Here is a 27,804-nt window from a genome sequence, read left to right on the forward strand (position 1 = left end):
CATCATCTCACACTGTGGAAACTGCACTGAACCTCCACTCGACCTCCTCCTCTCTCAGGCCTCACTCCCTATACCACATTTTAACTCTTTATTTTCTGGCTCCATGCAATGCAATATAAATGGACAGCAAGCATACCCGTACATTCTTTCCTTCAATACTGCACAAATTTCTGAAACGTGTCTATATATCATGATTATCATAAAATGAATAATCTTGAATAATTCAGTCAATGAATAATTGAATAGGCAGAAGCAGGACTTCCAGAGTTCACCTACTTTCCCTTAAATACCACAAGACACACTACTGCTGCTTGCTCCCTTAGTTCCATCTTGAAGTTTAATAACCAGTGGCAGTTCAGATGAACACCATGTATCTTCTTGTGTAAATGTGACAGCATGTGGACCTGTGGGTGTGCATGTTTGTGTGCATTCGACTCATTATTAACTCATTTGATTCTTCCCACTATATAAGTTTTTATTATTTTTTGCCATCTTTATTAATTTGGGTATTTCTTATTTACATTTCGATTGTTATTCCCTTTCCCGATTTCAGGGCCAACATCCCCCTAACCCCTTCCCCTCCCCTTCTTTATGGGTGTTCCCATCCCCATCTTCCCCCCCCCATTACCACCCTCTCCCCAAAAATCACGTTCACTGGGGGTTCAGTCTTGGCAGGACCAAGGGCTTCCCCTTCCACTGGTGCCCTTACTAGGATATTCATTGCTACCTATGAGGTCAGAGTCCAGGGTCAGTCCATGTATAGTCTTTAGGTAGTGGCTTAGTCCCTGGAAGCTCTGGTTGCTTGGCATTGTTGTACATATGGGGTCTCGAGCCCCTTCAAGCTCTTCCAGTCCTTTCTCTGATTCCTTCAACGGGGGTCCCGTGCTCAGTTCAGGGGTTTGCTGCTGGCAGTCGCATATGTATTTGCTGTATTCTGAGTGTGTCTCTCAGGAGAGATCTACATCCGGTTCCTGTCAGCCTGCACTTCTTTGCTTCATCCATCTTATCTAGTTTGGTGGCTGTGTATGTATGGGCCACATGTGGGGCAGGCTCTGAATGGGTGTTCCTTCTGCCTCTGTTCTGAACTTTGCCTAACTATTCCCTGCCAAGGGTATTCTTGTTCCCCTTTTAAAGAAGGAGCATTTTGGTCATCCTTCTTGAGTTTTGTGTATTCTGTGCATCTAGGGTAATTCGAGCATTTGGGCTAATATCCACTTATCAGTGAGTGCATACCATATGTGTTTTCTTGTGACTGGGTTACCTCACTCAAGATGATATTTTCCAGTTCCATCCATTTGCCTATGAATTTCATAAAGTCATTGTTTTTGATAGTTGAGTAGTATTTTATTGTGTAGATGTACCACATTTTCTGTATTCATTCCTCTGTTGAAGGGCATCTGGATTCTTTCCAGCTTCTGGCTTTTATAAATAAGGCTGCTATGAACATAGTGGAGCATGTGTCTTTATTATCTGTTGGGGCATCTTTTGGATGAGGTATAGCTGGGTCCTCAGGTCCAATTTTCTGAAGAACCTGCAGACTGATTACAAGAATGGTTGTAGCAGTCTGCAATCCCACCAACAATGGAGGAGTGTTCCTCTTTCTCCACATCCTCGCCAGCATTTGCTGTCACCTGAGTTTTTGATCTTAGCCATTCTCACTGGTGTGAGGTGAAATCTCAGGGTTGTTTTGATTTGCATTTCCCTGGTGAGGTGGTGCAGTCTCAGGAGTGCCCACCTGTCTGGGTGGTGAGCTCTCTCTCCCATGGGGTTTGGGAGCAGGGAGCTGTGGGCCGGGATCAGCGAGGTTCGGGCTCCAGCATAAGTTTTTATTTATTTATTTATTTATTTATTTATTTATTTATTTATTTATACACTCCAAATTTTATTCCCCTCCAGGTCCATCCTCACCCAGAATTCCACATCCCAAACCTCCTCCCTGCCCCCTGTAATTCCCCCTCTCCGCACACCCTGTCTCCACGGGGATGTCCCCACTCTACCCACCCTACATACCCCACCAGACCTCTAAACTTTCTGGGGCCTCCAGTCTCTCCAGGGTTAGGTGCATTTTCTCTGGCTGAACCCAGACCTGGAAGTCCTCTGCTATCAGTAATGGCGTCAGGTCTTGGGGCCTCCCCTTGAGCTGGATCTCACTTTGGGCCTGTTCCTGGACCTCCTTTTCCTCAGGCTCTTCTCCATTTCCATCCCTGCAGTTCTTTCAGACAGGAAGAATTATGGATCAGGGCTTTGGCTGTGGGATAACAACCTCATCCCTCACTTGATGGATCTTTCTGCTGGAGGTGGATTCATTAAGCTCCCTCTCCCTACTGTAGGGCCTCTCATCTAGGGTCGCCCCTTTGAGTTCTGAGGGTCTCTCACTTCACAGATCTCTGGAACATTCTAGAGGGTCTTCCCAACCTCCTTCCTCCCGAGGTCACCTGTTTCCATTCTTTCTATTGGCCTTCAGGGCTTCAGTCCTTTCTCCCTACCCAATGCCAGATCATGTTTCCCTCTCCCTCCACCCCCATCCTCTTTCTCTCCCCTGTCCCTCCCTCTCTCCCTCCTTGTGGTTGCTTTCTTCTCCCTCCCAAGTGGAACTGAGGTGTCCTCATTTTGTCCTTTCAGCTAGCTGACCTTTTTGAGTTCTGTGACTGTATCTTGGATATTCTGTACATTTTTTTTAGCTAATGTCCACTTATTAGTGAGTACCATGCATGTCCTTTTAGATCTGAGTTAGCTCACTCAGGATGATATTTTCTAATTCCATCCATTTGCCTGTAAAACTTAGGATGTCCTCGTTATTATTAGCAGAGTGCTGTTCCATTGTATAAATAAACCACATTTTATGTATCCATTCTTCTGTTGTAGGACATCTGGGTTGTTTCCAGCTTCTGGCTATCACAAAGAAGACTGTTATAACATAGTGGAACATGTGCCCCTGTGGCAAGGTGGGGCATTTGGGGGTATATTTCCAAGAGTGGTATTTCTGGGTCTTTAGGTAGGTCTATTTCCAATTTTCTGAGGAACCTCCAAATTGATTTCTAGAGTGGTTGTACCAGTTTGCAATCCCACCAGCAATGGAGGAGTGTTCCTCTTTCTCCACATCCTCGCCAACATGGGTTGTTACCTGAAGTTTTGATCTTAGCCATTCTGACTGGTAGAAGGTAGAATCTCAGGGCCATTTTGATTTGCATTTCTCTGATCATTAAGGACTTTGAATTTTTTTTAGGTATTTCTCAGCCATTCCAGATTCCTCTATTGTGAATTCTCAGTTTAGTTCTATACCCTATTTTTTTTTTTACTGAGTTGTTGGTTTTTTGGTGGTAAGTTTCTTGAGTTCTTTATGTTTTGGATATTAGCCCTCTATCAGAAGTGGGGTTAGTGAAGATTTTTCCCCAATCTGTAGGATGCTTATTTGTCTTATTGACGATGTCATTTGCCTTACATAAGCTTTCCAGTTTCATGAGATCCCATTTATCAATTCTTGATTTTGGAGCATGAGCCACTGGAGTTCTGTTTAGGAAATTTCTGCCTGTACCAATGAGTTCGAGGTTCTTTCCCACTTTCTCTTCTATTAGATTCAGTGTATCTGGTTTTATGTTGAGGTCCTTAATCCACTTGAACTAGAGCTTTGTGCATGATAACAAATATGGGTCTATTTTCATTTTTTATATACACACATCCACTTATACCAGCACCATTTATTGAAGATGCTTTCCTTTTATTCATTGTATATTTTTGGCTTCTTTGTCAAAGATCAAGTGTGTGTAAGTGTGTGGTTTTATTTCTGGGTCTTCAATTCTATTCCACTGATCAACTTATCTGTCTCTGTACCAATACCATGCAGTTTTTATCACTATTGCTCTGTAGTAGAGCTTGAGGCCAGGGATGGTGATTTCCCCCAGCCGATCTTTTATTATTAAAATTTTTTTTTGTTATTCTGGGGTTTTTGCCTTTCCAGATGAATTTGAGAATTACTCTTTCCATGTCTTTGAAGAACTGTGTTGGGATTTTGATGGGGATTGCATTGAATCTGTAGATTGTCTTTGGTAGGATGGCCATTTTTACTATGTTAATTCTGCCAATCCTTGAGCATGGGGGATCTCTCCATTTTCTGAGATCTTCGATTTCTTTCTTCAGAGACTTGAAGTTCTTATCATACAGATCTTTCACTTGTTTGGTTAGAGTTATCCCAAGATACTTTGTATTATCTGTAGCTATTATGAAGGTAATTGTTTCCCTAATTTCCTTCTCAGCCTATTTATCATTTGCATAAAGGAAGACTACTGATTTATTTGAGTTAATTTTATATCCAGCCACTTTGCTGAAGTTGTTTATCAGCTGGAGAAGTTCTCTGGTAGAATTTTTAGGGTCACTTATGTATACTATCATATCATCTGCAAATAGTGATACCTTCAATTCTTCTTTGCCAATTTGTATCCCCTTGATTTCTTTTTATTGTCTTATTGTTCTAGCTAGCACTTTGAATACTATATTGAATAGATATGGAGAGAGTGGGCATCCTTGTCCCCAATTTTAGTGGAATTGCTTCAAGTATCTCTCCATTTAACTTGATATTGGCTGTTGGTTTGCAGTAAATTGCTTTTACTATGTTTAGTTATGGGCCTTGAATTACTGATCTCTCCAATATTTTTAACATGAAAGGGTGTTGTATTTTGTCAAGTGCTTTTTCTACATCTAAGGGGATGATCATGTGATTTTTTTTCTTTGACTTTGTTTATATAGTGGACTATATTAGTAGATTTGAACCAACTTTGCATCCCTAGGATGAAACCTACTTGACCATAGTGAATGATGGTTTTGATGTGTTCTTAAATTTAGTTTGCAAGAATTTTATTGAGTATTTTTGCATCGATATTCATAAGCAAGATTGATGTGAAGTTCTCTTTTGTGGTAGGGTCCTTGTGTGCTTTAGGTATCAGAGTAATTGTGCCTTCATAGACTGAATTAGGTAGTGGTCCCTCTGTTTCTATTATATGGAATAGTTTGAAAAATACTGGTATCAGGTCTTCTTGGAGGACCTGGTAGAACTCTGAACTAAATCCATCTGGTCCTGGGCCTTTTTTGGTTGGGAGGTTTTTAATGACTTCTTCTATTTCCTTATGGGATATGGGCCTATTTAGAAAGTTTACCTCCTCTTGATTTAACTCTGGTATGTGGTATCTGTCTAGAAAATCATCCATTTCATCTAGATTTTTCCAGTTTTGTTGCATATAGGTGTTTGTAGTGGGATCTGATGTTTTTTTTTTTTAATTTCGTCTGTTTCTGTTGTTATGTCTCCCTTTTCATTTTTGATGATGTTAATTTGGATATTGCTTCTGGGCCCTTTAGTTAGTTTGGCTAGGGGGTTATCTATCTCGTTGATTCTCTCAATGAACCAACTTTTGGTTTTGCTGAGTCTTTGTATTATCCTCTTTGTTTCTATTTGGCTGATTTTATCCCTGAGTTTGACTATTTCCTGCCTTCTTCTACTCCTCTTGGGTGAGCTTGCTTCATTTTGTTCTAGAGCTCTCACATGTGCTGCTAAATTGCTAGTGTAAGATCCCTCCAGTTTCTTTACCCGTGCACTTAGTGCTATGCTCTTAGCACTGCTTTCATTGTGTCCCATAAGTTTGGGTATGATGTGTCAACATTTTCATTAAATTCCAGGAAGTCTTTAAATTCTTTCTTTATTTTATCCTTGACCAAATTATCATTAAGTAGAGAGTTGTTCAGTATGTGGGTTTTCTGTTGCTTTTGTTGTTATTGAAGACCAGCTTTAGGCCATGGTGGTCCGATAGAGTGCGTGGGATTATTTCAATCTTCTTGTATCAGTTGAGGATTGTTTTGTGACCAATTATATGGTTAGTTTTGGAGAAAGTACCATGAGGTGTTGAGAAGAAGGTGTATGCTTTTGTTTTAGGGTGAAATGTTCTGTAGATAACTGTTAAATCCATTTGGTTCATAACCTCTATTAGTTTCACTGTGTCTCTGTTTAGTTTCTGTTTCAATGAACTGTCCATTGGTGAGAGTGGGGTGTTGAAGTCTCCCACTATTATTGTGGGGGCGTTTAACGTGTGTTTTGAGCTTTATTAAAGTTTCTTTTATGAACGTGGGTGCCCTTGCATTTGGGGCATAGATGTTTAGAATTAAGACTTTCTCTTGGTGTATTTTCCCCTTGATGAACAGGAAGTGTCCTTCCTCATCATGTTTGATAACTATTGATTGAAAGTCTATTTTATTGGACTTTAGAATGGCAACTCCAGCTTCTTTCTTGGGACCATTTGCTTGGTAGACCTTTTTCCATCCTTTTACTCTGAGTTAGTGTTTGTTTTTGTTAAGGAGGTGTGTTTTCCTGTATGCACCAAAATGCTGGATCTTGTTTGCTATCCAGTCTGTTAGCTTATGTCTTTTTATAGGCGAATTGAGTCCATTAATATTGAGGACTATTAAAGACAGTTGGCTGGTTCCTGCTATATTCGCTTTTGTAGGTAACTTTATGTGCTTGTGATTTTCTCCTTTTGGCTTTGTGGTGAGATGCTTAATATCTCATATTTCTATGGTGTAGGTATCCTCCTTGTATTGGAGTTTTCCTTCTAGGATCCTGTGTAGGGCTGGATTGGTATGTAAATACTGTTGGAATTTGGTTTTGTCCTGGAATATTTTGGTGTGTCTATGTTGATTGAGAGTTTTAATTTGACGTATCATAGCCTGGGCTGGTGTTTGTGTTCTTTTAGAGTCTAGATGACCTCTGAACAGGCTTTTCTGGTTTTCATGGTCTTTGTTGAGAAGTCTGGTATAATTCTGATAGGTCTGCCTTTGTATGTTACTTGGCCCTTTTCCCTTGCAGCCTTTAATATTCTATCTCTGTTCTGTGTGTTTACAATTTTGACTATTATGCAACAAGGGAATTTTCTTTTCCAGTCCCATTTATTTGGTGTTCTGTAGGCTTCTTGTACCTATAAAGGCCATCCTTTTCTTTAGGTTGGGGAAGTTTTCTTCTATCATTTTGTTGAAGACGTGTTCAGGTCCTTTGAGCTGAGAATCTTTGTTCTCCTCTATTCCAATTATTCTTAGATTTGGTCTTTTCATTGTGTCTGAATTTTTTGGATGCTTTGGGTTAGGAGTTTTTTATGTTTTGAATTTTCTTTAACTGTTGTGTCAATCTCTACTACTGCATCTTCTACACCTGAGATTCTCTTTTCTATCTTTTGCATTCTGTTGGTGATACATCTGTAATTCCTGACCTCTTTCCTAGGTTTTGCATTTCCTGATTTGCCTCCATTGTGTTTTCTTTATTGTTTCTACTTCCACTTTTAGGTCTCGGCCCACTTTATACAATTCCTTCACCTGTTTGATTGTGTTTTCCTGCATTTCTTTAAGGGATTTATTTGTTTCCTCTTTAAGGGTTTCTACCTGTTTACCTGGGTTTTCCTGTATTTCTTTCATTAAGTCATTTATATCCTCCTTAAAGGACTCTATTATCTTCGTGAGATAGGATTTAGGTCAGCTTCCTGATTTTCAGGTGTGTTGGTGTATTCAGGGCTTGCTGTGGTGGGAGAACTGGGTTCTGATGATGCCCATGTATATTGGCTTCTGTTGCTTATGGTCTTGCACTTGCCTTTCTCCATCTGATTATCCCTAGTGTTTGCTGGTCTGAGTGACTCTGTCTGGAGTCTGCCTCTTATGTCCCTGGGTTGTAACAGGTCTCCTGGTAGACCTGTGGCCCTGGCTGTAACAGACCTCCTATGGGGCCTTCCAACTGGGGGGTCTTCAGAGGGACAGAGAAGCTGCTGATTTGTTGCCCTGGCTGCAGTAGATCTCCTAGGTGGCCTTCAGACTGTTGGGTCTTCAAAGGAGCAGTCACACTGTTGTCCAGTGTAAAGCTGTTCTGGAGGTGCAGGGAGGGGGGTTGGGGGGGAGAGAATGGACTGTGGTTTCTGTTTCCTTGTGTGCAGCCACACTCCAGGGAGGCTGTCAGTCTTTTGGGTCAGTTGTCCTGCATGCCTCAGAGCCCCTGGGAGAACTTCAGACTGTGGCGTCAATTGCCCAGTTGCCCTGTGTACAGAGGAACTCCTGGGATGCCTTCAAGCTGTGGTGTCCTGGATGCAGTGGGTCTTCTGGGATGTCTCCAGTTATGGTGTCAGATGCCTAGGGTGCAGCAGATCTCCCAGGGCACCTCAAAATGTGTTATCAAATGTTCTGAGTGCACTGATTCTTCTGGTATACTTCAGGATATAGCCTCTTCCAGGGAGCAGGCTAGCTAGCAATCTGTCCTAGCAAAAAGGGGATTGGTATTCGGCGGGTAGGGTTTTGGGGGGGATGGTGATTCCCCAGTCCACTGGTCCCCAGCAGCTGCTGTAGAACTTGGTCGGGGGAGGATTTCTTACCAAGTGCTGAGTGCAGTGGATCCTCTGGTGTGTCTGAAGATATAGCCTCTTCCAGGGAGCAGACTAGCTAGCAGTGTGTCCCAGCAAAAAGGACCAGGCAGAAGGGGCTGCGTTTGACTCAATAGTCATTCTTTTCCCTCAAATCATTGTTCTCGGGTCAGGTTCCTTCCTAGTGAAATATTCCCATTTAACAGTTTTCTCTTTTTATTTACTGGTTCGGTAACACCTGAAAACCTTCTCTAACTATATCCATGCCTGTGGTTTAATGGTTTCTAAAGTTAAGGGTTAGTGTGCACAAGTTCCTGAAACTGTATGTGTTAAGAGTGTGCCCTTCCTAGGTACAGTTAGCTCTGGTGTAACGGATGAAGGTCTAACCATCTAAAGCTCAGTAACCCGTGAACCGCACTCCATGGCCTCGGTTATGGAATTTCTTCAATACGTGATGAGAAATACAAAGTGTTTTTCACTTCTGACTCAACAATCCTGTTTCCAGACAGTGTTCAAGTACCTAGAATCAGCTTCAAGGCATTCTCCAGGTATTCGTCCTCTGTGGTGAGCTTCTGTGTAACCTCAGCTCCAGAATGACATCCTCTACACTTCAGATAAAGGTGGGAAGAAACTTAGCAACTCTGAAGACAGCTTGGGGAAGACTGTGTCCTTATTATTTCTGTGAGTCCTGAAACATACTAGGGTTTATCTAAAGAAAAGGAATTGTCCCCATAGGACAGCAGTTCACAAGACTGGGGACAGTCAAGACCTGATGCTTGGCATGGATTGAGTGCCTGTTAATTGAGGTAATTGTTTAAACAATCCTCCTGCAAGCTAAAAGCACTGTTCTGTGGATGTCCAGCAGAGGGCGCCACACAACCAAAGAAAACTGGCTTCCATCTGAATGAAGCCTTGCAAACCAGTAAAGCTGTGAAATTTCTACAGTGAAAGCCAGCACTGAACCTCAAATACAATAAACATAATAAAAGATAGGAGACTCATTTTAAAGACAAGGCTAAAACACTTACACACTTATACACAACGATACCATACTTGGCACTAAAAACGCTTAAATTAGTTTTCAGAATTCATTTTTAGCCGTTACAACAAACTCACAAGTACAGTCACCAAGATTTCTATATGACCATCCATCCAATGAACAGTTTGATATAACCATTTACATTTTTAATCATTTAGTTGCGTTTGAAGAGCCTTTGCTCCTGCCTCTTTTGCATTAGCTTTCTGCCCACACTTGGTTCAGATCCACAGACGACAGCTTTGCCAAAGAACAACACACTTTTATCGTTTCCTTATTGGATCTGGGCAGGTAGCAGCACACTTCTGGGGGCGCACTGCTCTGAGAGGTCAGGTCCACTTTTGTTTTCAAATGCCTGTTCAATGAGCGAGAATGTGATTTTAAACATGTCCTAGTCCGGGTTTCTATTCCTATGATGAAATGCCATGACCAAAAGCAAATTGGAGAAGAAAGCATTTGTTCAGCTTACACTTCTGCATAGTAGCCCATCATCGAAGGGAGTCAGGACACAAACTCAAACGGAGCAGGAATCTGGAGGCAGGGGCTGATGCAGAGGCCGTGGATCAGTGCTGCTTACTGACTTGTTCATTGTGATTTGCTCAGCCTGCTCATAGAAGCCAGGACCACCAGCCCAGGGATGGCACCACCCACAGTGGGCTGGCCCCTCCCCCTTTCAATCACTAATTAAGAGAATGCCTTACAGGTATTTTCTCAACTGAGGCTCCCTCCTCGATGACTCTAACTTGTGTCTAGCTGACATGAACTGATCAGTAAACGGGGCGTGAGCCGAAAGGCTGTGGAAACAAAATTCAATCGATATATGAGAAGTTCCAGATGGTAAGTAAAGGCATCCGGCGTTTATTTTATTTACTCAATAGCAAGTAAGCTCCATTTCCCACGAGCCAATGTTATTACATACTTCACTTACAAGCCAGAAAAATGAAAATGCCGAAAAGAACGGTGGAAAGGGAAGATTGTATGTGGACATCGCCCTTCTCAAATGTACATCCACTAGAAACCCCTAGAGGGCGCTAGAGGTGCAAACGTGCGTGCAGGTTTCCTCTTTGTGGCTACTTGAATTCTGTGTTTCAGTCACCTGTGGAATATCGCTCTCCAGTGTGTGCTCCTCCGTAAAGACATTGTCACAACGCTGCCTAGACACCTTAGTTCCCACAGCAGGACACTAACTAAAATTCCTTTTTCCCCAGTGGAGGATTTATGAAAAGTATTGCAAGTAACTCTAAGATCAGTAGAATGTGTTCATTTGCTGTGACAAAGCTGTTACTCATGACCCCCATGTCATGCATTAAAAGCTGTTGAGGGTCCTTCAAAGTTACCATCTCTGAGGTAGAAGCTTCTGCCTTCCCTAGAATCAAAACCTGAAAAATGATTCTGGAGAGGATTTCCATAACAATACATTCTAAGCTATAAGGCTGCGTGTGAAGAGGAGATAAAGGTTCCCTTTGTGGCCAGACACAAGATTCATTGAATACCTGACTGCCAGTCCACCCAGCTTCAGAATTGTGATTACATAGGATGCTGTTTAAATACCGAAGGGCAGAGCTGCCCGTGGGAGATTTACACAGTTCCCCGGCTGCGACGCATTGATCCTAGATCACCAATTATTAAACATTGACCCTGTGACAAGTGCTCAGGCCACAGAAAAAAATGGATTTTTCTAGATGTGTAGAGTCTGGCTCAGATGACCCTTAGTCCAGAACTACCAAGTGTCCGAGTAAGCTCCAAATCTAAACATCCAAAAAACACCCATCCTTAGTGACCTTTCTTGCTCCAAGAGTTACTGATTATAAGCTCTCCAGGCAGGAGCAAGACGTCGGCCGAGCTCAGGACCCATGAGCACTACTCCCTTTGCTTTGGATTCACAGGAGGCTCCTTCCTAGATAGGCTGTACTGGCAGATGCAGTCCAGCAACTAAACGGAAGCTGACAACTGAAACCTCACCTTCGGTAGGAAGCCGCCGTCAAGAAGGCCAGCTCTATGCTAACACTGAAGAGCAGAAACAGATCCCAACCCTTCCCACAAGACTTGAGAGATGGAAATAAAGGCTAACCACTCTGTAAGAACCGAGAACGGAAACCCATTCAGGCCAAGGATGGAAACCTGAGTCACAAGGGGTGAGCATCCAGTCACATTCAATCATCCAGCCATTCATTCAATCATTCATTCACCCACTCACTCACTCATTCATTCTCTAACCTCCCACTGCCACTCACTCATTTTCCAAAAACTTCAGTCATTAAAAGAAGCCTTTAGACCTGGGCCTGGTGGCTCACCCTTAAAATCCCACACTAGGAAGCCCTGAGTTAGTGAAACCCTGAGTGGACGTGTATTGTTCGGTCTGGATCACATCAATGACCCTAGCTACAGACCCATGGGAAATGGTCTTGAGAGGCTTGGAGGGAAGGCAAAGCCTTCCTCTGGTCCAGGGGCCAATGCTGACAGTCTGTACAGAACATTTCCACTACAGCTTTCTCTCTTCCTCTACCTCACAGCCTGAAGACTGCTCACCTACAGAGACTACTCCTATTAGCTAAACTTGCCTCCTCGAGTCATCCAAACCCCGCCATCTTGTTTACATGTTTATACACAATAACCTGACTTCATGTTCAGATTATACAATGACCCACCTCCCTATTCAACTCTGTATAAGGATGCTGAGGTCCTGGGTGCAATGGTTTCCCCCAGACCTCCCAACCCCAGTAGTTCTGTGCGTGTCCATGTAAATGCATGTATCTCTATTCCCTTTCCACACACAGTCAGGTCAAAGCCCTGAAAGCTATGCAAGGATGTAGCATCCCTACCAGGGTAGGAGCTAAGGTTAGAAAGATCATAAGTTCAAGACCAGCCAGAGTAATCTGAGTGTGAGCCTCTACCTCAATAAACATGATGATGATGATGATGATGATGATGATGATGATGATGATGATGATGATGATGATAATGGCTGGGAATTTAGCTCAGTGGTAGAACACTTTCCTAGCAAGCACAAGGCTCTGAGTTTCGGTCCTCAGGTCCGGAAAAAATAATAATAACAACAATCCGTTAATAACAGCTGCTTATTTGTAAGTTTTCACCTTGTAGATTTTAGGGATGTCAAGTTGTCTCTCATTTTATATCCTTTCTGTTTACGGAGTTCCAGAGTCTGTAAGACTCAAGTTCAGTAAAAACCAGATTTACAGCAAAGGTAAAGACTTCTTCCAGGTTATACAGTTATTGTACTTTCTCATACTCTCTTTTCCGGGTCTCTGCTAAGCATGGGCGCTTGCCTCATTTCTGGCACCGATTCTAATGCTTACTCCTCTCACTAGTGAGCGGGAGTTACACACCCACTCTTCTGTGTCAAACCCTACTCACAGGTGTGTAACACCCTCTCCTTCATGACACTTCACCTTCAAGACACTCTCTCCATGTTGTATAAAAGCACATAGATGCTGGTTGGTGGCACTTGCTGGTGGCACTCACTGGTGGCACTTGCTGGTGGCACTCGCTGGTGGCACTCGCTGGACCTGTGTTCCTTTTGGCTCTACTTTTCACCAGGAGCCTCAAGTCATGCAGTCCCTGAGTAGGATGGTTCCCATGATCGGTGGCCTTGGCCATGCAGGGCCTAAGACCCCATACTTTGTCTCAGCAGGAAGCAACTGCCCTTCTGAAGGCCACCATGATGATTTTACCTGTTTGTTTTTATTTTTGCTTTTAAATTAAGAGGTCTACCAAAGGGAGTAGGTTTGAATAGTGAGTAGCCTCTGGGGAGTGATTACAGTTTACAGTAAAGCTGGTGTTTTCCTGGATTTTCAATACCTAAAGAGGAAACAGCTGCCCCCATTGCTGGTCTCAGGAAAGACAGTACAACTAGAGCCTGGGTATCTTTTACTGGCTTTTCAGTGTTACAGTGCCCACGTTAACCTATCCTGTGTAGTCAGGAAAGCATGGCAAACACATATCCCTCCTGGTTCTGGGTAGTTATCGACACATGCAGTTCTCAAGATGAACTGGGATGCCCTCCATACTGCTAGTTAGAGTGGGGTGCCTGGGTCCAGATTAACAGGAAAGGAGGGGTGGAAACCATAGGCTTGGTAGGAGAAAGAAATTTGGAGAATGGACTTAAGACACTGAAATATCATTATTTTAGAAAAGCACTTTAAGCCTGGCTTATCTTCATCCTAATCTTAATCCTTCCCAGAAAACAAAGCAAAAAGCTGTGGAATTTGTTGTTGTTGTTGTTGTTGCTGTTGTTGTTTTTGTTGTTGTTTTGGTGTGTCTTTGGTTTGTTTTAGTTTCTTTTGTTTTGTTATTTTGTTTGTTTTGGTTTTTAAGACAGGACTGTGAGCTAGCCTCAAACTTGCTATGTAGCCAATGATGACCTGGAATCCCTGGTCATCCTGTCCCAACTCCTGAATGCTGGACTATAGGCCTGTCCAAACATTTCCAGGCAGTGCCCATTTTTTCTAACTCTCATCTTTAGCTATTATAAGGGTGACCAGAGACACATTCTCCATTACCATGTGTGATGGTTTGTATATGGTTGGCCCAGAGAGTGGCACTATTAGGCGTGGCCTTGTTGGAGGAAGTGTGTCACTGTGGGAATGGGCTTAGAGACCCTCCTCCTAGCTGCCTGAGGGTGCTCTGTCTGATCCTGGCTTCCTTTGGGTGAAGATGTAGAATTCAGCTCCTCCTGCACCATGCCTGCCTGGATGGTGCCATGCTCCCACCTTGGTGATAATGGACTGAACCTCTGAACCTGTAAGTCAGCCCCAATTAAATGCCATCCTTTATAAAACTTACATTGGTCATGGTGTCTGTCCACAGCAATAAGACCCTAACTAAGACACCACCATGTCTTCAGCTCTCCAGCTGGGACTCCTTCCCTGAGTTCCTCACTCTCAGACAGCACACGCACTGTTAGGATACAACCACACTTCTAGTCAGGGGTCTGATGAAGTCCCAGGTACCTTCTGATGCTCATGATTCAGAAATGGTACTAAAGTACCATTTCCTTAGGCTCCGTGAGGTGACACCATGATCACTGGGAGACACTGGGGGAACTGTTTCAGTAGCTTGTCTTAGAAGCTCTTCTTCATCTGTTTACCAACTATTTCTTGGGCAATAATTATATGACTAGGTACTGCCCTTGGCTCTTCAAACGTGTCAATAAAGGAAGAAGAAAGATCTTTGCCCTTGGAGAGTTCACAACCAAGCAAAGAAAGTAATAAACAATGAATGAAACTCACACACCGTGTTTTACATAAGTATTAATTTTGTTTTAAATTGGGTTTTTTTCATCATTTCAATCACATATATAACATTTTTCTCACCTTTCACCCATTATCTTCTCTTAACCCCTGTACTGACTCTTTTTTTTTTCTATCAAGTCTTCTTCTTACATTTCTGTCCTTTTATTTTGCGGTGCCCACTGCATCTAAAATTAGCGTTGCTCTCATGGCCAGAGGGGAAGGATTATGTGCTTGAGCCAGGGTAACGTGCCACTGGAAATAAACAAGTAGTAAATATGACATCCCCCCACACACAACTATTAACGGCTCTATAACGTCTATACCTCCTTAAGGAAGGAGGACTATGATGGACTGATGATGGGCCCAGTCTTGTGTAGGCGGCAACGCTGCTCTGAGTTCATTTGTGTAGCAACCATATCATGTCCAGAAGATAATGTTGATAGCGTTTCCCCATCTTTTGATTCTTACATCGTTTCTACCGTCTCTACCACCATGTTCCTGGAAGACTTTGAAGAGCTGATTTAGATGTGCCCATAGGGATAAACACTGTACAGTTCTTATCTGCAGCACATTGGCCAGTTATGAGTCTCTGTGTTAACTATCACCCACTGCCAAAAGGCTTTCCTACCCCAGGCTGAAAGCAGCACTAACCTATAGATATGTATTAAAATTTTGATAAATTGGCATTGCTGTTCATACTTACTGAAGGAGGACTCAAGGGGCATGGAGGGTGGCCTCGTCTCAGAATCCAGTATATTTATTTCAAGTGTCCTCTTGTTCTGGAGCAGGCTGGCTCCCTAGTTCTTTGATAGAAAAAAAAGAAAGAAGGAAAGAAAGAAAGAAAGAAAGAAAGAAAGAAAGGAAGGAAGGAAGGAAGGAAGGAAGGAAGGAAAAAAGAAAAGGAGAAAAAGAAAAGACCAAAATAATTCAAAGTAAAACACCATGCCTTTGAGAAGAGAAAGGCTAAATCCTTTGAATATTAGCATTGCCCATGGTTGGGGAGTATGCTGGTTAAGGAGAGTGGCAGTTGCAGGTTGTTCTCCAAGATTCACGACTTTACAGGCCCGGGAAAGTTGACCAGGACTCTATCACCAGGCGTAATCCCCCATTTGTTGAGAGGATCTTAAGTCCAATTAGAGAGCAGTTGGTTACCACTAAGGCGTGTGTACCACTACTGCACCTTAGGGCTATTGGGCCAGACTGGTCATTGTTGTGTTTCACAGGCATCATAGGATAGAACGTTGGTCATTTCCTTCCTTTGGAAGCTTGCATAACACCTTCTGATACCATGAAAGCTTGTCTTCAGGGAAGAAGCCTTCAGGCCAGTACAGCTTAGGGGCCTCTAGACCCTGTGGTTTAAATACAGGCCGTCTTCAGCAATAAGAATTTCTTACCTTTCAGCCCTGTGGGAACAAGGATAATAGAAATAGCTTGTAAAGTTTGGGACAGCCTCATGTACAACCCTATATCTGATATGATATCTGCTTTTCATTCTAATTTTAATTTGAATCATCTCTTCTTTCCTTTTGGTTAAGGTGGCTAAAGGTTCATTCGCCTTATCTTTCCAAATAACCATCTCTTAATTTTGTTGATAATTTTTTCTCTTTAATTAATTTCTGTCAGATGTTATTTCTTTAAATCTGTTGCTATTGGTTTTGGCGTATTCTTGTTCTTCCAAGGCCAGAAGGTGTATCATTTAACATTACGAGAGAGAGAGAGAGAAAGAGAGAGAGAGAGAGAGAGAGAGAGAGAGAGAGAGAGAGAGAGAGAGATCATTAAATGTTTGTGGACATAATGATTCCCAACACATTCACAGCAAACTGGGTCAGATAACCCACATTGTAATACCCAGGATGGTGGAGATAAACAGATCCCTGGGAATTACTGGTCCATCAGCCTGTCAAATCAGTAACAAACCAGGTGGGAGACTTTGTCTTTAAAAAAAAAATGACATCGACCCTTGACCTCCACAGGTACACACACACACACACACACACACATACACACACACACACACACACATAACATAATAATAATAATAATAATAATAATAATAATAATAATAGTGAGTAATGTGAGGATTTTTAACAAAGAAAAGGAGTTTTCGTTTGCCAGAGTCCTCACCTTAACTTAGTCCTTGTTGGAGCCTGTGTGGGTTCTAGAATCTCAGCTTGTCAATGTGGCCACTTGTCCTGCAGTGAAAGAGAAGGCAATGCCCAATTCTTAGCTAAAGACTTCTATATTTTACTTTATTACATGTATGTTGTTTGGCCTGCATTTATATCTGTGCATTATTAGCATGCCGGGTGCCCTCAGAGGTCAAAAGAGGACATCAGAATCCCTGAAACAGGGGTTACAGGCTATTGCCAACCTCAACATAGGTGCTGGGAATCAAACCTCGGTCCCCTGTAAAAAGAGCATGAGCTCTTAACCACTGAGCTATCTCTCCAGCCATGACCAGGAGCTTTAGAAACCATTAAATTAGGAGTGCACATGTTTTGTTTAGTAGAAAGACAGTATCATTAAGTGAATCGTTTCACTTCCTCAGGCTATTAAGGGTAAGCTCTCAAGACAAGTCCTCAGTGGTGACGGTAAAGTCAAAAGATGAGTGCTGCAAAAGTAAAACCCATGTGGTTGCTTCAGAAATCTACCTTTGATTATTATTACTTATTATTATTACTATTGTGCGTGTGTGAGTGTGTGAGGTGGTGTGCCTGTGTGGGTCAGGGGAGAACATTGTGGCAATGGTTGTCTCCTTCTCCTAACGCGCATTCTGAGCTCAGAACAGGCAAGTGCATCACTGGGCCATCTTAACAGCTCTGGTTTTCTTTTGTGTCTTAAAGCATATTAAACTCGTCGAAAAATAGACTTCCATCTGCCCACTCATTCGCACATGAAGCGTGCTTGTTTCTGCCCCCCTCCACCTTCCTTACTAGACCCCCTCTTTTCCTCGTTTTCTTTCCCTTTCCTAATAGTCCCCTCTCTTCTTTTATGTAATCTGTTCGTTTCTATGTTCAGGTCCCACATGGAGGAGAGCCACTCCGGATATGCCTTTCCAAACGTGCCTGCATTGCTTAGTAGGATCATCTCGGTTCCACCTGGTTTTCTGCCAATGATGTGCTCTTTTCTTCAGTGCTGAGTAACACTTTATTTCCTTCATGTGCACACCATATTATCTTTATGCGTTCGGCGGTTGGCCTAAGCTGATTCCATAGTGTGTCTACTGAGAATCGTGCTGGGAAAATACGGATGCCGTTTCTAGCATGCTAACTTTGATTCCTTTAGAATATACCAAGTTTCGAGTGTGAGCCATAAGGCTCAGTGAAGAGGAGAGAAATATCCCAGGAGGCAAGTTACTTGCTGAATGTTCTTTATAAAGTAATGAGAGAATTTACTTCTCTTGCTGTATGACTTATGGTCTCATCCCTGATAAATATATATTTTGTACCCCAGAAACCTGACAGGATTCTATTACACCAAAAATTCTCTACTCGGAGGCTACTGAGTCTGATGTTATTTTCTTCATCTATTCCATGAATATGTCCACTTTATATATATGCCAAAAAATTTATCTTAATTTATATTTTGATTATGTTTTTGACCTGCTTTTCTAATGCCTAAAGATGATTCTTTGTCTAACAAGTATCTGCAACCAAGGAATATATATATTTGAGGCTGAGGCTAGCACACCTCTTTTATTGCTTCTCCCACATCTCTCTTCTTTTGCAAAAGGGCTTGAGTGTGTGTGTGTGTGTGTGTGTGTGTGTGTGTGTGTGTGTGTGTGTACTAGTATTAGTGAAGTATCCAGAAGTGGATAATAGATCCCTGAGAGCTGGAGTTCCAGTTGGTTGTGAGCACTTGATGTTGGTGCTGGGAAGCACCTCAGGTCCTCTGTGAGAGCAATAAGTACTTTAACTACTCTTGGAACACGCTCTCCCCTGATCTTTTCAAGTCACACAAATCAATCCTATACTCATCCTTTTGTATCTTTCTTTTTTTAAATCTAATATCATATATTGTTGTTGCTGTTGTTGTTGTGTGTATGATATGCATGAGAAAGAGAAAAGCCATGGAGATGAATGTGTGATGGCCAGAGGACAACATTCAGGAGTCAGTTGTCACCCTCAATGATGAGAGGTAGGACGTAGGATGGAGGTCAGGTGGTCAGATTGGTGCTGCAGTGCTATTACCAGCTGAGCCATCCCACAGCTTGCACACCTTGGCTCTGTATTGCCCCGAGTCTTCTGCCAGAGAAAGCCATGTAAACTGATGCTTCTTGAGAGCTTCTCTGAGAAAAAGAATGTGACAATGATAACCTAAAAGAAGACCCAGGGATGAGATGTTGAATATGTGTTCCTTTACTTAACTGGAGTGCCTGAAAGGCAGATGCAAGTTTGTCCCTATCCCTTGACTTCACTCTCCTTGAAATAAATGGTTAAAGATACTCGTTTTGTTAAATACACAACATGCCAACAAAGTAAAAAGTAGTCTAGGCTTCCTGTAGAAGACATCTTTACTGTAGACCACAGTGTGTAAACTACAGCAATTATAGTGTGACAGTAAAATGAATTCCAGTTTATTAGGAATACTGTGTGTAGAGCCTACTGGCACATGGTTTTAAGAGTTATGCTTAGAATGTTGACCCATTGTTTGAGATAATGATTACTAAATACAGTTCTTTTTTTCACAATTGATAAGAAAATCAATCCATTAGCATGCCATAAATGACCATTCCAATTGAGGTGCCAATTAGACTTCTAGGGAATTTAAAAAAATTGCCACCAGAGTATATTTGAGGACACGGGAAGAGGACACTGTCCTGAACATTAAGTTACATCATTAGAAACTGGTCTTTCTACCTACAGCCTCACTTCTTCAGATCTACCCTGTAAATTTCATGATTAAATTAATCTTTCTAAATAGCAATATAGTCACATTACTGTTTTACTTAAAATTCTAGTATGCAGGATGATGTCATTATGCAGCAAGGCAGGTACAGGATAAGGTGTAGCCTATCGTTGGATGAGAAGGAAAGGTAAGCAGGGAAATGCCTAGGAAGAAGGCAGGAGGAGGAGTGAGAGGAATCAAGGTGGAGGTGACAGAGCAGGATGATACAGATCCAGGTGGACTAGGTCAATTTTATCTTGTCTAGGTGGAGGGTTTCTATCTTTATTAATTGGCGGTGAATTTATTGTGTGGATGTATTGTGGATTGAGAAATTAACATGTAAATCTAATTGCTAAATTGCAAGTTTCTGGAACTTTGATATTACCCACCTAGGGGAGAGTGTGTGAAAGCAGCTAACAGAGAAACAGTTCCCTCGGATACAGCAGAGTGAGAATGCTTGGAAACTGGTTCCGCCATTGTTTTAACTTTTACTGCAACACTAGTAACACCTCATTGTCTACAAATAGCTAATCCAGTTGATTACAGTAATGGTCCCAGATGGTTTCAAAAATCAGTTACACTGAGACAATAAACATGTAAGCATGAAAATATACATTGTATCCCTCATAAACGTAGGTGTTTTATAACTATCTAATGTCTTGCATGTAAATATTTTATATTTATATAAAATGTGCCTGTGGAGGCCAGAGGACAGCATGTGAGAGTTTTCCCATTCCTTCTAGCTTGTGAGTTCTGAGGCTCGAATATAGGTCAACCCTGGTGGAAAGCACCTCTACCCACTGAGCCACCTTGCCAGTCATCTGCTTCATTTTTATAAATAAATTATTCTTACGATTTTAAGTAAAGGGAACTAAGCCAAACATTTGATCCCATGAAATCTCTGTACATTTGGACAGCACACCCGAATTGTTTCGTTATTACTATTTTTCTTGTACTTCTTCAGGATTCCTTTGGAAACAAGCAGTATTGGACGCTTACTTATGTATCCAGGGAGGTGGTTTGAAGCACAGTTTCAAACATATGGCAAAGCAAATACATAAAAGCATTTGGAAATGAATTTTTCCAGTCATAAACATTCTGAGTCACCTTCGGAAAAATACAAAAGAAGCCTTTATAGCTCTCTGGTGGTGATTTTATTTAAGATGGGAAAACGTTAGTAGTCATTTTTCTTGTGCTTTATTTATGACCTTTCCTCCTTTCTATAAAAGAGCATTTTAATGAGACCATAGCTGAAACTGAGGGGAGGCTTATTTGTAGGTGCGATACTACCCCAACCTGTTTTCACTGTCCAAGTGATCAATGTCAGCATAACCGGGACAATTTTCTTTGGAACTCTTGACAAATTGCATTCTAATTCATAGAATCTTAAACACTTCAAATTGTTTGTGCTTTCTGCCTCTTTCTAGAAAAAGTATAAAGTTCATACTGCCTCTTTCTGAAATGAGTTGGAGTAAGAAAACATATCCCATGTAACCCTGGGAATGACCAGTGGGTTAAGACCCTGCGTGTGTTACTCTGTTTCAGACTATGTGATAATGGCTTCCTTCAAACCCTGCCAGGATTCCCAGTTGCAGCATCATGAAGGTAGGTGACACAGCCATCGTGGGGTGACTATTTCATTATTCAAGGTAACACAGAAAAGAAAGGATTGAGTTTGAATAGTCATTTTTCTATAAACTATAAAAATTTGGGGGGCAAAGAATCTTTATGTACATTAATTAAAATTAATAAAGTGAGTCTATACACTCATTTATGAATAATTCTCATATGACCGTAGGTGCTTTTTAACCTAACTGATACAATGCAGCCCCTTCACCTAAGGCTCAAGTGAGATTGTGGGAGAGAAAACCAGAGGCAGAGGACTCACGTTGCATGATGTGACCTTCTAGACACAACAGGGAAGTTGTAGCCATGACATCTCAACAATGTGTTTCCCTAGATGCTTCTTTAAAATAATGAGAGGAGGGCTGAAGAAATGTCTCTTGTAGCAACCAGCTTGTCTCAAGAGCATGAGGATCTGAGTTCAAATCCTCGGCATCCTTGTAAAGCCTGGGTGAGACGGCTCACCTATTATCTCCCCCCCCCGGGGGGGTATGGAGACAAGAAGATGTCAGCCTGACTGAGGGCAGGCAGTGAAGGTTCAGTGAGAGACCCTGTCCCAAGGGCAGAAAGCATAAGGAAGATACCCAGGATCTCTCTCTCTCTCTCTCTCTCTCTCTCTCTCTCTCTCTCTCACACACACACACACACACACACACACACACACACACACACACACACACACACACACACCGTATCACACACTAGTCAAATGTCAGCCTTTACTGATCTGGTAGCTCCTGCCTCCACATTCACCCCACCAGTAATCTCATGTGGAACATCATCCCAGTTTAAGGGTGTCCCTCCAAAGTGCATGTTGAAATGCAATCCTCTTTGTGGTGGTATGAAGTAGGCACAGCCTTTCTCGAAGCCCTTAAGTCATCAGGCTTCACCTCGTGAATGAAATTGATTCCCTATTAAAGAGTCTCTGGTGTAGTGTCTGAGCTTCTGGTTCCTCTGTCATGTGAGAATGTAGCAAGGGGGAAACCAAAGTCGGCCCCCATTGCACAGAAAATCTGGGGACCTTGATTTTGAGCTTCTTAACCTCTAAAAGCATGAAAAAAAATTGTAAGTTACCCAGTAAAAGTGGTTTCTACAGCATCCAAGAAAATGCCACTGTGCCAGTTATCAGAGTCAAGCAAAGGGAGAGGCAGTCTAAGAACAACTGTTTTGGTTGAAGCCAGTTGCTGCCCAGTTTATCAGGACAGTTCTCCTGCCCCTCTGAGCAGCAATGCATGCTGGTACAAGCAGCAAATATAAGTTCTTAGTTTTACGTTGCTAGTTTTGTCTAGGACCCCCTGCTATCTAGAGACTTCTCTGTTGACAGTTATCTGCACGACCCCAATTTTTTTCTTTCTTTGTCAGCATAATTTTAAATTTTAGTTTAGTGTATAAAACATTTCGTTGTGACCTTTCCTTGCATACCTATCACTGTAGATTGCTTGTGACTCAAATTATAAATAACCTCCTTGCAGCCTCTGCCAGCTAGCTGGAACATCCCTTTGCTTAGGTTTGTGCAAACGCATTTGATGGTGATGGCTGAGATGTGTTTAAAGTCGATGGAAACCCTTTCCTGGTGACCTCCCCTGCCATACGGAATCTGCGTCTTCAGCTACTCTGGCTAGAGTAGGTTTCCTTGAACCTCTCAGCCCTGGTGGATGGATTTATGGCCACCCCTAGAGTCACTGTTTAAGCAGTTAAATACTATACAATGTCACAAAAATACAGAAACTGGTGCTAAATGGAAATGTTCACTAGAGCAATCCATTCAGAAAGGGAGGTCCCTTTGTTTTCGGAGTGCCCTGGCTTCCGTTTTCCTTCTGTATTAATTGACTGTATTAATAAGTATACTGACTATGGAAGTTTGTTTTTTCAGACAGTATTTTAGTAAAAAGTTTGTATTAAATTTGCCATTATTTGTTTCAGTCGCCTACAAACTAAACATCGAAAGTGTTTTCCGTGTCACCATGGAAAGTCCTAAGGGATTCCGTTTCCTTATTTCTGACTTTCTCAAGTAGCCTCCTTTGAAGCAGCTCCTCCTGAGAATCTAACTGTGTCCAAGGAGGCTTGCCAATTTTCCGCTCCCACATTTCCTTCCACTGCACAGACATGTGGTGAGCGGCTCAGTCGTTCCGTCCGTCTTTAATATGTACATTGTGCCAAGGTGTGAAAATAGCCGTGAGTGCCAAGCACAGTCAGAGCTCAAAGCAATTGCTGTCAGAGAAGCCTCATTAAATGAAATTGCGAATCCACCATAGGACTCTGTTTAGTTCTCTCTGCTGTATAGGTTTCTGGGCCTACACACAAACCCCCCTTGTGGTTTCCTGAGTTCTCACCTGCCGTCCAGCAGAGCCAGCAACAGTGACAGCTTCTCAGGATCACTTCCCTCCATCTTCCCCCCAAAGATAGGGAATTCTGTGGGAGAGAGTGGTGATGGGGAATGTGTACCCAACTCGATGTTTCCTCCTTTTATCCAATCAGCTCTCTAGGGTTTGAATCCCAGCCTCCATTGACTCTATCCTTCATCCTGTCTCAGCCATTAGCATCTAGGATCTCAGGCTAGGCTTTGACGTTTGTCACAATTAAGATACTTCCGCAGTCTCTCGACACCACAGGCACCCCTCCAGTAATGGAACCACACTCTCCGTTGGTAAAGGTTATTATCATGCCGCGAATGGAAGCCAGCTGCCTGACTGGGGCACACACTAGTCTTACCTTCACAACGGAGGACAGTATCTGTCTGGGCAGATTCTCATCTCTTACCATCTACTTTCTGTTAGCATCTGTGCTAGTCAGCTTCCTGAGGTAAGTAACATGCACAGAGGGAAAAAAAATGATGAGGAAGCCATCACATTGTTCTGGAGGTTCTGGTACGTGATACTTTGGCCTCACAGCCTTGGGCCTTCACCAACAGAGCACATTATTGCGGAAGCGTGTGGTAGAGTACAAATACCTTGCGAGCACAAAAACAACAGGAAAGGAGAAAAGGCTGGAGTTGATCAATTCCCTTTAGGGGAAAGCCACAGTGGCCTCACACCAGGTCTTTCTCCCAGTGGTTCTGCAACCTCCCGATAGCACCCTATCTTCGCCCTCAATTCCTCTGAAAACTGCCCCCCCCTATTGCTCCCGCATCTTAACCGGAAGTTCTCTGAGAACAAGCATGGAGATCAGAGGACCTCTGGAGTCTGTTCTTTCCTTCTGCTTTTGCATAGGTCCGAGGGGTCATACTTGAGTTGTCAGACATAAGCAGCAAGTACCTTTATCTGCTGAGCCATCTCACTGGCCCATTTCAGTTTTTCAGTTTAATGTGGAAACTAGATTAAGCTGTTTTCCAAAATAATACTAAATTATGCAGGTGGTCTTTTTTTTTTTTTTTTAATTTAGATCATCAAAGAACAAGTACTTGATTTATAACCAGATTAAACTAGGACTTTCTCTTTATTCCTGTCCTTTAGAAACAATGAAAAAACACATGGCGAAGTTCCATTGTACATGCTTATGTGTTTTCTTAAAAGACCAATTCAAGAATTTTCTTATTGCGCTGGTTTTGTGTAGATGTCAACCTTAATTAATTAACTATAAATCCTGTCACTTACAACTCAGCAAAATGCCTGCCTTTTAAAAAAAAAAATGGCCCTGTAGACATTGTAAAGTCATACAGTTGGCATTTGTCCCTCCTGACTGACTGCTCCTTAAATGTTGGAGACTGAAAGTTCCTCTTTCCTCTTTTCTGTCATTCACTCTCTTTTCTCTGGTAAGTGTTGTTAAAGAATGAGAGACAGGTGCTGGAGTGGCAGAGGCTTCCCGTCTATCCAGGACAGTCTTTCTTGGTCACCAGCAATGCTCTTACAGGGAAAGAAAACAATTTTCAAGCCACTTTCCCATTTTCACAAGATTTTTGAGACAGGGTTGCACTATATAGCCCCAAGTAGCCTAGAATTCAATATATAGACTAGGCTGGCTTTGAAGTCACGGAGATCCACCTGCCTCCTGACTGCTAGAACTAAAAGAATGTAGCAGCATGCCAGCATTCAATTTGCTAATTTAGAAAACAAAAATTGCTAGATTTGTTTTTTATTATTTTATTTATTTACATCTCAAATGTTGTTTCCTCCTCTCAGTCCCTTCTTGCAGTTCTTCCCCCACATCTCCTCCCCTTCAACTCTGAAAGGGTGTCCCCACTCTGTATCCCCCAATCCTAGGGTATCAAGTCTCTACAGGATTAGGCACATCCTAATCCCTTTCTCACTGAGGCCAGACAAGGTAGCCCTTTGCTACATATGTGCTGGGGGGGCCTCAGACCAATCCAGGGACGCTCTTTGGTTGGTGAATCAGTTTCCGGGAGCTCCCAGGGGTCCAGGTTACTTGACACTGTTGGTCTTCCTGTGTGGTTTCCATTACCTTCAGTCCCTTCTATCCTTCCCCTAACTCTTCCCTAGGGATCCCCCACCTCAGTCCAGTGCTTGGTTGTATCAGCATCTGTCTCAGTCAGCTGCTGGTAGAGCCTCTCAGAGGTCAGCCATGCTAGGCTCCTGTCTGCAAGCACAACATAGCATCAGTAATAGTGTCAAGGACTGGTGCCAGTTCGTGGGGTGGGATGGATCCCAAGATAGGTGGGTCACTGGATGGCCTTTCCTTTGGTCTCTGTTCCATTTTCATCCCTGCATTTTTTTAAGAACAATTTTGGGCCGGAAGTTTTGTAGGTGAGTTAGTGTTCACATCACTGCGTTGGGGGTTCTGTCTGACAACTGGAGGTAGTCTCTTCAGGTTCCACATCCGCACTGTTGGGCATTTTGGCTAAGGTTGCCCACATTGAGTCCTCGGACCCTCCCTCATTCCAGGTCTCTGGGGCTTCCTAGAGGTTCCCCCACCCCCATTCCTGGCAGCTGTATTTTTCCATTTGCTCTCCTGACACTCTCCATTCCTCGCTCCTGGGCCTCTCTCCTGTCTCCTCCATTCCTGATCTTGTTCCCTCCCTCCCTCTGCCTCCCAGGGTTATTTGCCCCCCCCCACGGTATTTAAGCATCCTCACTTGGGCCTTCCTGCTTGCTTATCTTCTTTGGGTCTGTGAGGCATATCATGGGTGTTCTGTACTTTTTGGCTGATGTCTACTTATCAGTGGGTACAAACCATGCATGTTTTTTGGGGTCTGGATTACTTACTCATACCATTCAGCTTTTAAGAACAAGGGCACCATGAATTTTCCATGCAAATGGAGGGATACTAGTTTTAAAGACAAATGTGAATACAAACTTCTACTTGTGCAGAACTGCATCCTAAAACAGCCATTATCTTTTTTTGACTCCCCAACCCCATGAACATGTCCCTTTTTTCTTAAAAGCCAATTTTTCTTATGGATGTTTGGTTCTATCCCACTATAAAAATAATAGCGCCGCTATCAGAATTCTTTACTGCACAAAAAAACACCGTATTTTTCAATAAAGATACAAAATTTTTATAGAATTTATATAAAATAGATTTTATAAAAAAAATAAGATCACTTACTTATGAAATGAAAATAGAAACTAAAATAGTCTCGTCTTGAGAAACATAGTTTGATGGAGATTAATCTTGAATTAACATTCATCGGTTTAATTTTGGAAAGGAAAAGCTCTACTTCTTTATCCTCCAAAGAGCTAAATTATAAAGCCAACTGGCAAACAGGACCATAGAATAATGGGCTACGTGACTATGGAAAGCCCTGTGAGGCCAATTTAACATGTGTGCAGACCAGAATGTCAGAACTGCTTGGAATGGCTGTAATTTATCTTGACTTGAACAGAATCATGGTAGGAATTGAAACCATGACCCCAGAAAAATATAGTCTGGTGTGCTGTGTCAGCCCCTTCTTCAGCCAGCTGCTAGTCAGACGCCTCCCCCACCCCTTTCTAAACCTACCACTTCTTGTCATTATGGGAAGATTATTGGAGACAGCTCACAGCCACAATTTGGTGACATACCAAAGAGGGAGGGTGACTATGCTACAGATCAGGCCACTGTCTACAGAGCCAAATGGCACAGCTCACATAGAAGCATTTGTGATCTGTCTACACAGGCAAAGAAAATGTTGCTGTAATAACAAAGCCAAGACCCACACACACCCTGCACGTGCGTGCGCCATCCCCAGAGGCTGCTTCAGGAATGCTAGTGACAAGGGAGATGCTCTTCCAGGAAAACATCATCAGAAACAGTATGGACACGGAAGCCAAGTATTATATAGATTTTATGTTGAATACAGGTGACTGTCCCCATATTTGGTGGTCATAATTGATGGATATTTGATGTTCCCACTGGGAAGAAGAGAGGTCTTTGGATCAGCTGAAAAGAAAAGTAGAATTTATTTTAATTCAACCTAGCAATAAGATTTACATTTATGAAGTTCACACATTATTAAATTAAAGTGTTTGCCTGGCTAAGACGATGGTCATCAGAGGGGACACAGATGGTGATCTATTAGGAACACACACTATTGTTTAGAGAGAGAAATGAGCCTCATCTAAATGAGAAATGGGTTGCCGACAAGAATACCACAGAGAAATTACTGTCAACTGTGCTGCAAATACGAGTCTTGTACGTAACTTATGAGGAACAGGAAACATTTAGAATTCATAAGGTTGAATAAAAATGACAAGGA

This window comes from Rattus rattus, chromosome 3 (genome assembly GCF_011064425.1).
Source record: "Rattus rattus isolate New Zealand chromosome 3, Rrattus_CSIRO_v1, whole genome shotgun sequence".
NCBI classification, from domain to species: domain Eukaryota; kingdom Metazoa; phylum Chordata; class Mammalia; order Rodentia; family Muridae; genus Rattus; species Rattus rattus.